We start from the raw sequence: 13,627 nt of genomic DNA, 5'->3' as shown, positions 1-13,627 counted from the left end.
ATAAATAGAAAAGGACTTTTCAGAAAATATTTTTTATACATATGCACAGTTTGGCATATCAGGTGCGTGTTTGCGGTACAAACTTAGGTTTGGGCGCGTCAACATCCATTTTCAGAAAGCACCAAGTGCCTTGCTTTTGTGGTGAATAGAGACGGGGCTAGCATGGGGCTTCAGCCCCCCTCCCAAAAGCTTTTAAGTGTATAATAATAATAATAATAATAATAATAATAATAATAATAATTAATAAATTTAATAATATTTGTTACAATAAGTTATAATCCAACCCAAAGATATATATATATATATATATATATATATATATATATATTAATAGATATAATAATAATGATATTTTATGACTTTTTTTTATCAATTATTATTATCTTAGCTAATTATGTTTTATGCATTATTATAAGTCTCATTTATATATCTATATATTTAATTATTACAATTAATTATTATTAATATTATATTACATATACTTGATAACTTTTTTTAGTTATTATTATATTTAATAATTTTTTTCTTTTTTATTATGAGACTAAAATTATTGTCTATTTAAATATTATTGTACGTGTGAGATCAAAAAATCTTTCAAAATTTAAAATAAAAAATTAGAATAATTATAAATGCACGTGTTTTCTTTTCATATGATTTGAATAAAAATCAATTTTAGTTTTACTTGTAAAACTAATAAATAATTTTACAAAAAGTAATTGTTTTTTAAATATTTATTTGTTAGAAATTATACATTTAAGTAATTAATTAAGACAATGTTTGGTTGATTTACATTTACATGTATTTGAGATGAAATTTTTAAAAATTGATGTAGGTTACACACTTTTACACTCTATTTCAATTTAAATATTTCATCCTAATTCATTTTCAAACATCTTTCATTCCTTCAAACCAAATTCATCCTAAAGTTAAAAAAAAAAAAAATCAAATCCTCATTCGATGATTTCCTGTATCTGTCCCTGGCATCGAATGCATGTTGGAGTTCATATCACCGCATTGCTACAAGCAAAACAAACACACCTCAAATTGTTGAAAAAATAATTATTTAACGCATTCGTTCGAACATGTTTTTCATTATACGTACGATAAAAAAAAATTATGTAAAATATCACTAAACAGAAAATGGAAGTAGTTACTAAATAAGGGATAAAACTTTTTCATTCTGTAAATCTCATATAAAATTTATTTAAAATGAATATGTTAGAAACTATCGTGGATGGATGATCATCGCAAACCCAATTTTCGTGATGGTGATGGACAATAAATATAGTAGTTTTAAGTTTTGTCAAGAGTTTAATTTGGCTTATACAGGACAAATGATACCTTTTCGATAGCGATCGATGATAGAAAATAATTTTCTTCGAGCTTTTTTACATGATTAATTTTCTTGACAATAAATTAAAGAAAAAAAACTTGCACTCAACACTATATATTTTCTTTCTCAAACTAAAGCATTGCAAACATAATATAAATGTTATTTTCACAATTATTATTTCATAACTTTTTATGCGAAAAGGACATTTTTAGTTTAGCATTTGTCATGAGGGAGACCATAATATTTAAAACTTAGACAAGAGGAAGTTGTTGTCGTTGTCATTAGTTATAGTGCATTGATAACTAGGTTTTGCATATAATATAAACGCAAAAAGATCCTAACAGAAAAAAAAAAAAAAAAATTGAGAAATTGACCAGGTTAAGTATGTAATGTAGGTAGGAACGTGCGCCGAGTGAACAAGTCTTGGGATTACGGGCAGTTGAGAGCGTTCCAGTATGGACTTACTCGTCAAAGCTGATTACGCAGTTTGACATTTCATCGTGTCAGTGTTAGGTAAGCACTGCGTCACCTTCACGTACTTGAAACTTTAGGGTAGCCGGAATCCATGCACAAAATCTACAACCAATTCAAACTATATTGCTGAGAAACAAGGTCACTAATTTTTATTTTTATTTTCTTAATGCAAAATTATATTTTTATCCTGCTAGTTATATTTAATTTCGATTTTAATATTTTTAAAATTTATTCAGAAATTTAATTTTTTACGTAAATTTGATTAATTTCTAAGTCCAAATTTAAAAGTTAAAAAATAAACATTCATTATCATCATGTATCACATTTTATTGGATCATTGAATAAATGTGTCATTTTAACCTAAAATGGGGACAAAATGGAGAATAAAAATGTAATTTTTTTACCCTCTGGCTGCAACTTCTTCATTTCAGATTCACACACCTTCCTAACTTCCTTGGCCACGGCGAGGTTGCGATGTCGTGGGCATGCGGTGAATTATTTTATGTCTTCAAAAGCTGCTCATCACCCTCTAATTCTCACCCCAACTGCAGTGTCGTTCTTCCGCAAGCAGTTGTTCCCTTTCCTTTTGTTCCTTTCCACATATGCTGAATTTTTATTTGGTGAACTTTTATTTCCATAAATCATAAATCCACGCTTTTGCCTACACCTTCAACAACAATTAAGTTATTTTATTTGCATAACTTTTCTTTTTTTTTTTCTTTTCTTCAGAGTCCCCCAACCTTCCATAAGGGATTAATGCAAAACAATAAAGTGCAAAGCAGAGAACGTTGATGAACGTGGTGAAGTGGAACATAACGTGTGTTTTTGTTTTTTGTTATTTTTTATTTAATTAAAACGTTATTATATGACATGGTAAAATATAGGGATGTGATTGGTTCGAGTAAAATATTTTTATACAGTTTAATTTCTTGTTAAAATGCCACACATTTTGATGGTCTAATTAAAACGTGACACATGACATGTTATAATCAATCTTTTTGTATATCGTTTAAATTTGGATTTGAGAATCAACTTTATGAATATAATTGGGGGATTAAATTCATGAATAAATTTTAAGGATGACTAAAATCGAAATTAGAGACAAATAGGGGACCAAAAATATAATTTTTTCTTTTTCTTAATTATCAACTTGAAAATTTAAAAGTTTAATTTGGTCTCCAAATTTTTAAAAGATTTAATTTCATCTTCATTTTTTTCTAAAATGCATCAATTCGATCTTTTTGATCCAATTAAGCTAACACCATCAAAATCGTCACTATATTTATTATTATTTTAGGAGTAAAATATGTTTGAGAATCTTGTAAAATTAGAAAAATATTAGTTTTGTTATAAAAAATTTCTCATATTAGTTTGGTCTTTTAAAAATAAAATATATTTTTCTTGATCCTTAGTGATAACTCTGTTAAACGGAAAATTGACTTAGTTAATAAACTTACGTATTAAATTTGATTACAAACGAATTAAATAATTTATGGTGGTTAGAATTTCCTAAAATAAATTTAACAATTTTTGGTGACTAAATCTCCCCAAAAATTGTAATAATTTGTCAATTTCTGAGAAATTTTCTCGAACTGTTTAATGACATTAGGGGGAAAGATGAAATAACATTGGGTTCTAGTATCTTCCGAGTGTGTTTCGAAAGGTAGTAAGAGAAAGTAATTAAATCTGTTAATCACGTCCGAAAACCATGAAATGGAATTACCATTGAACTAACAACAAAATATTTTATTTTTATAGGGACCAAATTAATACAAAAAATTGTATGAAGATGAAATTAATATTTTTCAAATTTTACAAGGCCTGCAAGCATATTTTACACTTATTTGAAAAAAATGATTTCCCTTTTTTTGTCTTCTTCCTCAGTATATCTATGGAGGGTTTCGTTGAGGTTCCTCTCCGACGATGGACTCACTCAGATTTGATCCCAATCGAGAATTGGCATTTGCGCGCCTATGTTTCAACCACTCTTTTTTCTAGTTTCATTTTTCATTCGTTTAACTTAATCATTGAAATATTATTTGGGTGGGGGTTGAGATTGATTACTAATTAATGTTAATGTGAATTTGAATGATAATGTTAATGTTTTGATGTCTTGTGTTGCTTTTCACTTGAGGATTTAGTTGTTTTGTTAGGATTTGGTAATAGATGATAATGTCACTCCGTCATTTGAAGAAGAAGAAGAAATGATAAATTATTTTTTAAAATAATAATAAATATAGTAACAGTTAAAAAATTTCAGTATTTGTAAATAAAATTTGTTGAAATTCGTAATCTAACAATGTCAATTTAATTGGATGGAAAAGACAAAATTGGTGTATTTAAAAAAAACTTGAGAATCAAATTGAATCTTTTAATAACTTAGGGACCAAATTGAATTTTTTAAAATAATTTGGGGACCAAATTGAATTTTTTAAAATAATTTGGGGACCAAATTGATAATTAAGACTTTTTTAAGGTAAATATTCACTTTCATCCTTGAATTTGTAAGGCATTTGACACTTAGGTCCCTAAAAATGAAAAATAAAATTTTGTCCCTGAATTTTCAAAAAATGCAACAAATCCTTACCATCAATTTTCTCTGTTAACTCAAACGAAAGTGTCTACATGGCATCACTAGACCTATTTGTCATCGAAAATTTTATTTCTTGTTAATGACACGGTTGGACTAAATTGCTATCATATGTAATTTTGGTTTTTTACTACTTGGATAATACATAAAAACAACATTTGTTACTCATTCTCACCAATGCCTACCTTTTGAGTCTTCTGGTGTTTCCATCTTCTTTGAGTGAGTGAGAGTCAAAGAGACAACCTCTAATGACACCATTGGTATCGTCAACGAGCATTTTTTTGACTCGATGTTTCAAGACAAAAGGCCATTGTTATTTGTTATGCACTTTGTCACAAGGTAAGAATTTGAATATATTTTAGTGCATTATTTACTTCCTTTTTGTGGAAGTTGTTTCGTTGTGTGTGGTTGTGTTTTATGTTTTTGTCGTTGTTGTTTTAATAAGAAGACATCCAAGATGGTGAAAATTCTATCATTTTTCTATCCAAGAATTGAAGTTAGGATTTAGGGTTGTATTGATATATTTGCGTTATAGTGTGGGTGCACTCTATTTTTCGATCAAAAAATGTTGTTATGCTAATTTATACGAGATTAGTGTTTCAATTCATGATGTTGTTGTTTATAAAATTTGTGTCTTTGTGTTTTGATAAGTAAGTGTTCTTGTTATTGGATTATTAAGCTTGTCAGTACGTGTGTTTGTGTTGGTGCTTAAATATTATTAGAATCTTGTATTTTGGAGAAAGTCTAGCTTTGCTTTAATGTCTTGTAGGATGTTTGATCACGTCAATGTTGTTGTGCCCCACAAGGGTAAATTCAGAAGGGATGATCATGGCACGATGAAGTTTGTTGATTGTGAGTTCTATGTTTGGGAGGACAATGAAGTGGATTTGATGATAATGTGAACTATTATTGACTTGTGTAAATATTGTGGAGGTTATTCAAGATTTTTTGTTGTGTATTTTTTGGAACCTGATAGGTTTGGATGGTGGGTTGCTTTAGTTGGAGAATGAAAGAGACATCTTGCACATGTGTAACACAAGTATTGTTCACCCTAACAAAGATGTGCATGTCTACTTTGAGCGTGTAGTGGATGATAAGTCGAATATAGTAGTTGATGTGCTATATAAGGTTGTGTTGGACCAAGTTAAAAACACAATAAAGGTTTTAGTGGTGACCTAAAGAAAGAAATTGAAAGGTGTTGGATGCATCATGTACTAAATTGTTAAGTGCTAATGTTTAAGGATTAAAGTGTCATTTTTTAAAACACATTATTGAATATGTGTTTTGATTTATGCAAAAGGTAATATTTGGTGATGCACATAGATTTTGTGTGATGCATTTGTGACGCAACTTCTATAAACAATGGAAAGATAGGGAACTAAGAGGGTTAGGGTGGAAGTGTTCATAGTCAACAATAGTTATGGAATTCAATTTTCATATGGAAGTTGTTAAAAGGAAGAATAACAGGGCTTGGGCTTATGTGAAAATATCAAGTGTTATGTCATGATGATTGTTGCTAAGCTTAAGATGGCTGCTAGGATGGAACCTTTGGTACCTATACAATAATCAAGGTTGGAAAAAGAGAAAATTGAAAGCAACAAGTGGACTCTGTATTGGGTTGGTGACCTGAAAAGCAACATATTTGAAGTACATTTTCATGAAAACAAACTGGAAGTGGACTTGCTTAGTCAAACATGTACATGTAGAATGTGGCAACTCACAAGCACATATATAATAGTTGAGTTATAAATGTGTTTTTATTTTATACATATGTGGAATAATAACTTCATTATTTTTTTTGTCTTAAACAAGGTTGCCTTGTAGACATGTCATTACTGCTATCAGATTCAACAATCACACACCCGAAGTCTACTATAATGATAAGTTGACTACAAGTTCCTACAATACATCTTATGAGTATTACATCATCCCAACAACGAGCCAACAATACTCGGGGAAAACTCCTTTTGAGAAGCCAACACCACCACCAATGAAAAGAAGATATGATTGTCCAAAGAAATAAAAAAGAAGGGATCAAAATAAAAGTCAAGTTAGCAACAATAAACTAAAAAGAACTTACAAGGAAACCACTTGCACAAGATGTGGTCATTCGGGTCACAACAAAAGGGGTTGTACAAATAGCGGTGTTCCACTAAAACCCAAAAATTGACAACCACCACCCAAGGATATTGATAGCACCTAACCATAAATTGTCGTCAAAATATATGTTATTAACTCTTATAGGATGAGATTGATTAGTCTTAATCTACACCAAATACAGAACATGCAACAATGGCTGACAATGGTTTTTTTGGGATATATATGTATATGTTGATTAGAACAAAAATAATTATGATGGTTTGTTTTTTGGAGAATTTTCATTGTCACAACATTGTGTATTGTCATTTGGCCATAATTTGTTGCTTATTTTAGGAGTTATGACCATTGTTTACACTTTTTTTATTTTTTGGTATTGTCACAGTGGAAATTTTACTATCTTTAATAGTTTAAGAATGACATTAATCATGTTATGTTTGATTTGTATTAATATTAAAGTGCTTAAGTTTAATGTTTTATGACACTGATCTTTCAATTTGAACTTTAATTTTTCATTATCGTAACTTAATAAGGTAGCACGAAGCAAAAGATAGCTGATTTGAGAGGCTCACGTTTACAACAAAATGACAAATAAATTCTTGAATAATATTACCTAAATTCATTTAAATCCCTGAATATAACAACTTGCTACCAAAATAGTTCCCGACCAACATTTACAACCAATCCCTATACCAACAACTTACATTTCCATTTCATACAATCTAACCACCCAGTGGCCACTCTTAAACCAACCATAAACAAAACCACCATAAGATAAAACAAAAGGGAAAGAAAGTATTTTACAATCTTCAACTCCTTTTGCTAGTCATCAATCATCACCCTCAGTTTTTCCATCCACTTTTCTTCAATAGGATTCACCCAATAAAAAAAGTAATTTTCCATCGTCCTGCAAGTCAAGAATGGAAAGTCATTATATCAATTAAAAAACTTTAACAATTACATTATCAACAAACAATGCTTACGAGTAAAGGAAAACAACCTTTGACAATAGACAAGGGTAAAACAACCTCCCCGAATGTTTAAAGGGTTTTGATGTTCTAATTATAATTTTCATCTCACAATAGCATTCAACATAACACCCATAACTATTGTCATCATTGTTGGACGACTCACCTTCACCGAAACTCCTTTATTTGTAAATTTGATTTTTTTTAATATTTAAATATATTCATTTATTTATTTATTATAAATTTAATTAAAGTATAATTTATATATTTAACAATATATTTATTATGAATTCTATTATATAAAATTAAATATTTCTTCTATGTAATCTCAAACTAAAATACTAGTTAGAAAAAAAAATATCTATTTAAGTATTGTGTGTGAACACTAATTATATTTTTGTCTAATTTAAAGTTTGGCAACCAATGATATGACACCAAGAAGATAAAATTAGAATGAAATGAAATCCCCTTATTTAGTTTTTTTTCGGTCAACGACCACCACCATTTTTTAATTTTTCTATTATCCAAGATTCAAATTAAATTGCGTATAACAAGGCTATTCAAACAATATATGAGGGTCATAAACTCATATATTCTTAGAAGTTGACTTCTTGTATATCATGAGGTAGCAATATATTTTGAAATTCAGCTAAGGAAATATCAGGAAAAAGGATACGGGTCTGATTCTGCTGCAATTTTAAAGAACAGATATTTTATTCTTTTGTAGATGACATAAACAATAGAGAATTGTAAATAGTTTCATGTAAAACCAAGAAAAGGGACGTATGCGACGTTATCTATTTTTAGTTTGAAGATGAAGATCAGAATAAGAATAGTTCCTGAAAGCTGAATTCATCAATTGACCATTCATTACTTTTCAAACAAGTGCACTAGATAGTTTCAAAACCATGCCTGAATAGTGAATACTTGTTAATATTTTTCCCTGTTCTTCTGGAATACCTATATACATTTATTCGCACTTTGACAAAAAAAAAAATTATGAACGCATTGAAAAATAATCATTGTCATTTTTTCATGTTTTCGGCAGATAGATGCACCAAGCAATTAACAGCCGGTGATTCAACCAATTTTGTATATGTAGAATAAAAAGAAGGTAACTAATAATTAATGAATGTTAATCTAATTAGAAAAGATCATAATTGTATCCCATTGAGACACGGGTTTTAATCACGTTGTTAATGTGTACTTCTATATATATTTAGTTTATATATATAATATTATAATATTATAATAATAAACTCCGTTAACTTAAGGAGACTAATAACTTTGAACAATGTCTAAAGTATTAAAAACATAATGATACTTGATATTTATTTTTGTAAGTAATTAAGAAAATTTAATATAGTAATATAGAATATTATTTCCTTTTATAGCCCACTAGGATCAAGTTTCGTGTAAACATAGTGGTAAGACGTTGGAGATTAAGATGAATGCATAATGACTTAACTACGATCTTAAAATTATATAAGAAAATCTTTTAATTGGTGTTATTGGGATATTTATTAAGAAAACCCTAACCTTAAACTAATTTTATTAAACTGGGTCTGATTATATATTGACTTGATCAAGATACTCAACACTTGAATCATATATATGTGTATATAATAAATATAATAATAACAAACATTATAATATATAAACAAAAAAGATGATTTGATGGTTGATGTTGCACGAATTTATCTACATGACCTAACGTTAAATATTTTGGAAAAAATAGTTTGTGACCATAAAATTAGTATGAACATAAAATCTCTCATTCTCTTATACTTGTTTTTTTATTTTTATTACATATAAAAATAAATAGCACCAAATTGATATCATGATCAATTTAATATGTGTGTTCACAACAAAGCTTATAAAAGCAATGGTTCAGCTTGTCTCCCTAAATTTGTCCCTGTTTTGATTCTCTTAATTATTTTATATTTGTATCCTTATTGTTATTTTTAATTTTAGTCTTTGAAGTAGCAACCAACCCATTAATCTTTTATTGTTACAGTCCCTGTAAATTTTTAACATACATCTTTTTATATTATTTTTTAAAATTTTAATCCATGATATTTATGCAAAATTAGGCCTGTTTTAATAACGTAATCGTAACACTTTACAAAATTTCCTTGACGTCACATATTAAAATAAGAAAAAATATTTAACAGGAACTTAAGCAAATAAAAAATTAAAATAATCAAAATGAAAAAAAAAAAGTAATTTTATAAGAACTAAACGCTGATAGGCATATAAATATTCTTTTAGAGCAAAATCTTTTAACATATGTACATGCATGTATATGTATGTATTCATTTAAATTTTGATTTATGATGTAAAACTTATCTATATTAAATATGATTTTTAACATGAAAATTGTTAATTTTATTTAAATTAAATGCATTTAAAAAAATTGTGTATAGCATATGAGTGCACCATAATCAAAGAGACCATTTTAAATTGATTGAATAGGTTATGTGAATGTTATAAATCCTTAATACACTTTTCTATTTTTATCAAACAAAAAATATGAGTGCACTATTCAAAATTAAAAATGGATTTGATTTCATCGAACTTGAAGCGACCAGCATACTCCTTGGTGGTGATCATAGTGGTGACGCCCTTGCGCTCGAGGGCGATGTGCTTCGCCTTCATGAAGGCAGACTCATCGAGTGCATCAGCACCAAAGGAATAGCATAGGCGGAGGCGGTAGTTATAGCGGCAGAACCTTGGGGGTGGGGATCTGCACCGTATCGTTGTCCCTGTGTGTGTCGGCAAGGAAGTCGTAGAGCGTTGCAACGTCATGAACGAAGGCATTGGCAGCGTTGGGAGCAGCATGGAGCGTGCTTGGAAACCCTAGTGTACCAAAACAGATTCGGCAACTGCAAACATAACACCAAAATGAAGAAAGGGTTAACATGTACAACTTAATTTCTGATTTCTTTGTATAATTTATGTGTGACATATTTTGCTGGCATGTACATGAATGAATTTGTTTACTCATGTAGATTTGTAGTTTTTATTACTCAAAGGAGTACGTAATTTTTTCCCTAAAATGCAGAATTGGCATTTGTTATCTACGTTCTTACTAAAATTGATGCCAAGATATGGATGGTGCAAAGACAACCACCATTCACGTGTATAGCTATTTTCGGTTGCATTTGTTACTGAGATTTTGGAATTGTGTATATTTAAATGTCATCTTCAAATGAAGAGAGGGTGGGGATGTATTTTTCCAGAGAGTAACGTGAAAGGGAGAAAGAGATGAGTGGAGTCAAGAGTGTATTCAAGGGTAGATTGGGAAAATAATAAAAAAAGGATGGTATATTTAGCAAATATGAGGGTGTAAATAGAAAAGGCCTTAGTGGGGCTATTTGTCTCAGCATTTGCCCACTCCAAAACTTTGGGGTTGCATGTCATGATGGAGTTTCTTACCTTGGAAGGAAATTTGAATCATACATGCTTTTATTTGAATCCTACACCTCCCATTGCATTTGTAACATTACATTTTGGAATTGACTTTTCAGAATATAATGGGAAGTACAAGATTCAATAGGAAAATGCAGGAAACAAATATTTCTTTGAAGTGAGGATGCTTATGTTTAAGGACCTTGTTACGGGCCCTACCAGCGTTCTGTTAGAGCGTAGTCTCTAGGCTTAGGTCCTTCTTGTATCAAAAAAAAAAGTTGGATTCAATTAGTAAGGATCACATTCATGTGTCAAAAGGCCGTAAATTTAACTCTCAAAATCAATGTAAAGATTTTGTTAGTGGATAAATTAGTTCAAAGCTTATATAAGTTATAAACTACGAAGTTACAAGTTGAAAAACTAAAATTTTTTAGGCTAGGTAATTTAATTACAAGTGCTTGATAAGATAAACTGATAAGATAGTTTTAATGTAATCCGTAAAAGGACATATTTAATATAAGATAAAATATGTTTGAGATGTTTATAAAATTTAAAAAGTATTAATTTCATCTTATAAAAAATTTACTATTAATTTGGTCCTATAAAAATAAAGCATATTTTTGTTGGTCCTCCATAGTAATTTTAATAATAATGTGAAGTGGCTAACAATCATATATGTATAATTTGATTATAAATGAATTAAATAATTTATCATGGTTAATCTCTCCCCCCAATGAATTAAATAATTTTTGGAGGCTAAACATCCCTAAAGATTACAAGCTTTCATCATTTCCTGAATAATTTTCTCGTACTTTGTAATGAAATTATGAATAAAGATGAAACAATAATAAGTTATAATGTCTTCTACTTGAAAAGATATAAATAAAAAAACAATTAAATTCTTTAATAACGTAGCAGAGTTTCCACAATTAATATAAAAAAATTTATAAAGATAAAATTAATATTTTTTAAATTTTCCAAGAATGTCAAACATATTTTACTATTTAATATTTTAAATATTTGCATTTAGTTTTCTAATATCCTATCATCTTTAGAAATAGGACAATAATTTTTTGTTATTAAAGGATAGTAAATATTTGGTGATTTTACTTATATTGTTTAAAAATAAAAATTTTAATAAAATAATATCATTAAAAATCATTTTTTAGTATTTAATTTTATATTAATAATACTATTTTAAAATAAAAAAAGTATATATAATTTTATTTTTTTAATCAACTTTTGCTTAGTGACCAAATATTTTAAATAAAAAAAATAAACAATTTAACGTTAAAAAAATAAATAAAATCCAAAGTTTCATAATTGCTAAAAAAATAAATATGATTATTATGTTCATAAATTCCAATTTAATAAAATTTCCACCTGAATCTAAGGAAAAGTAAAAGAAGAGAGAGTCGTAGTTCATAAATTTTTAGTTGACGCTCCCCTTAAAAATAAAATAAAAACTGTTTAGTTGACCTCCGACACTCATAACTCATCGCATCGATGAAAACTGACATTAGGTTGCTTTCAGTATGATCATTTGACATTTTCTTCGAACTTATTTAGTCTTTTGAACAGGAAAAAAAATTAATTGTAATTTTCTTTCTTTTAAAATTTTAATTTTTTTATTTTTATTTTTTTTATTGTTAAATCAAAACATTTAATTCATATATTTTTTAAAATAAATAATTTTAATCATTTTATCTCTTGATCATTCAAAGTCAAGATTTAACTTTAATATCACATATTAATACTGACATATAATTTATGTAAATGATTGATATGATAATTATGTAAAAAAAATTAACTGAAATTAAAAATAAAAAATATATTAATAGAAATTGAATTCTTAATCGTTTCTATATAAATAAATTAATAAATGACTAATACACTTGTTTTATTTTCTTTATGTAAGTATGTTAATATTATTTTTATATATCATAATTCAAAGTCAAATTATCAAAATTTATAAGTTAAAAAATATCTAATATATAAATCTATTAATTTTATTTTATATCATTTGTATATGTTTTATTTTGAATAATTTACATATTTTTATTTTTATTTTATAAATTTATAATTAAATTTCATAAATTAATATGTAAATTATTTACATAATTTTTAAAAAATTATTTTAATATACAAATTATTTTATTCTAATTATTTATGCAAAATTAAAAAATATTTATATACTGATTATTTTTAATTTATAAATTTTGATAATTTAAAAATAATAACAATAACTGTTGACTAATAATATGTAAAAAAATAAAACAAAACAAGTATTTTATTATCTTGTCTATGAATAAATTTATATAATTAACATTTATAATGAAAAATATTTTTAAATACATAAGTTATATTTTAGTTATACAATTGATTTTTCAGTTATAATATAAGCTTATTTATAACTATTTTTAAGAATGAGATTAAAATTAAAAAAATATATATAAAAGAGAAGAAACTAATGGAAATAAATAATTTAAAATATCAAATATAGAGATAAAAATAAAATAAGAATAATTTGAAATGATTCAGGCACAAAGTTGTTGGCATCATTTACTTTTTCAAATACATGTATTTTTTCTAAAATATTATTGACAATATGTATTTTTTTTTTTGTAGATTGGCTATGGCAAGGAACAGATTAAATGAAATTTTTATTTTGTATAAAAAAATTAATTAATGTATTCAATTATAAATGAAAATATTAGATTTATTTAATTATTAAAAATTGAAAAATAATTTAGT

Source organism: Glycine soja, chromosome 6 (genome assembly GCF_004193775.1).
Source record: "Glycine soja cultivar W05 chromosome 6, ASM419377v2, whole genome shotgun sequence".
Classification (NCBI taxonomy): Eukaryota; Viridiplantae; Streptophyta; class Magnoliopsida; order Fabales; family Fabaceae; genus Glycine; species Glycine soja.
The sequence above is the reverse complement of the archived record's forward strand: the minus strand, read 5'-3'. Positions refer to the sequence as shown.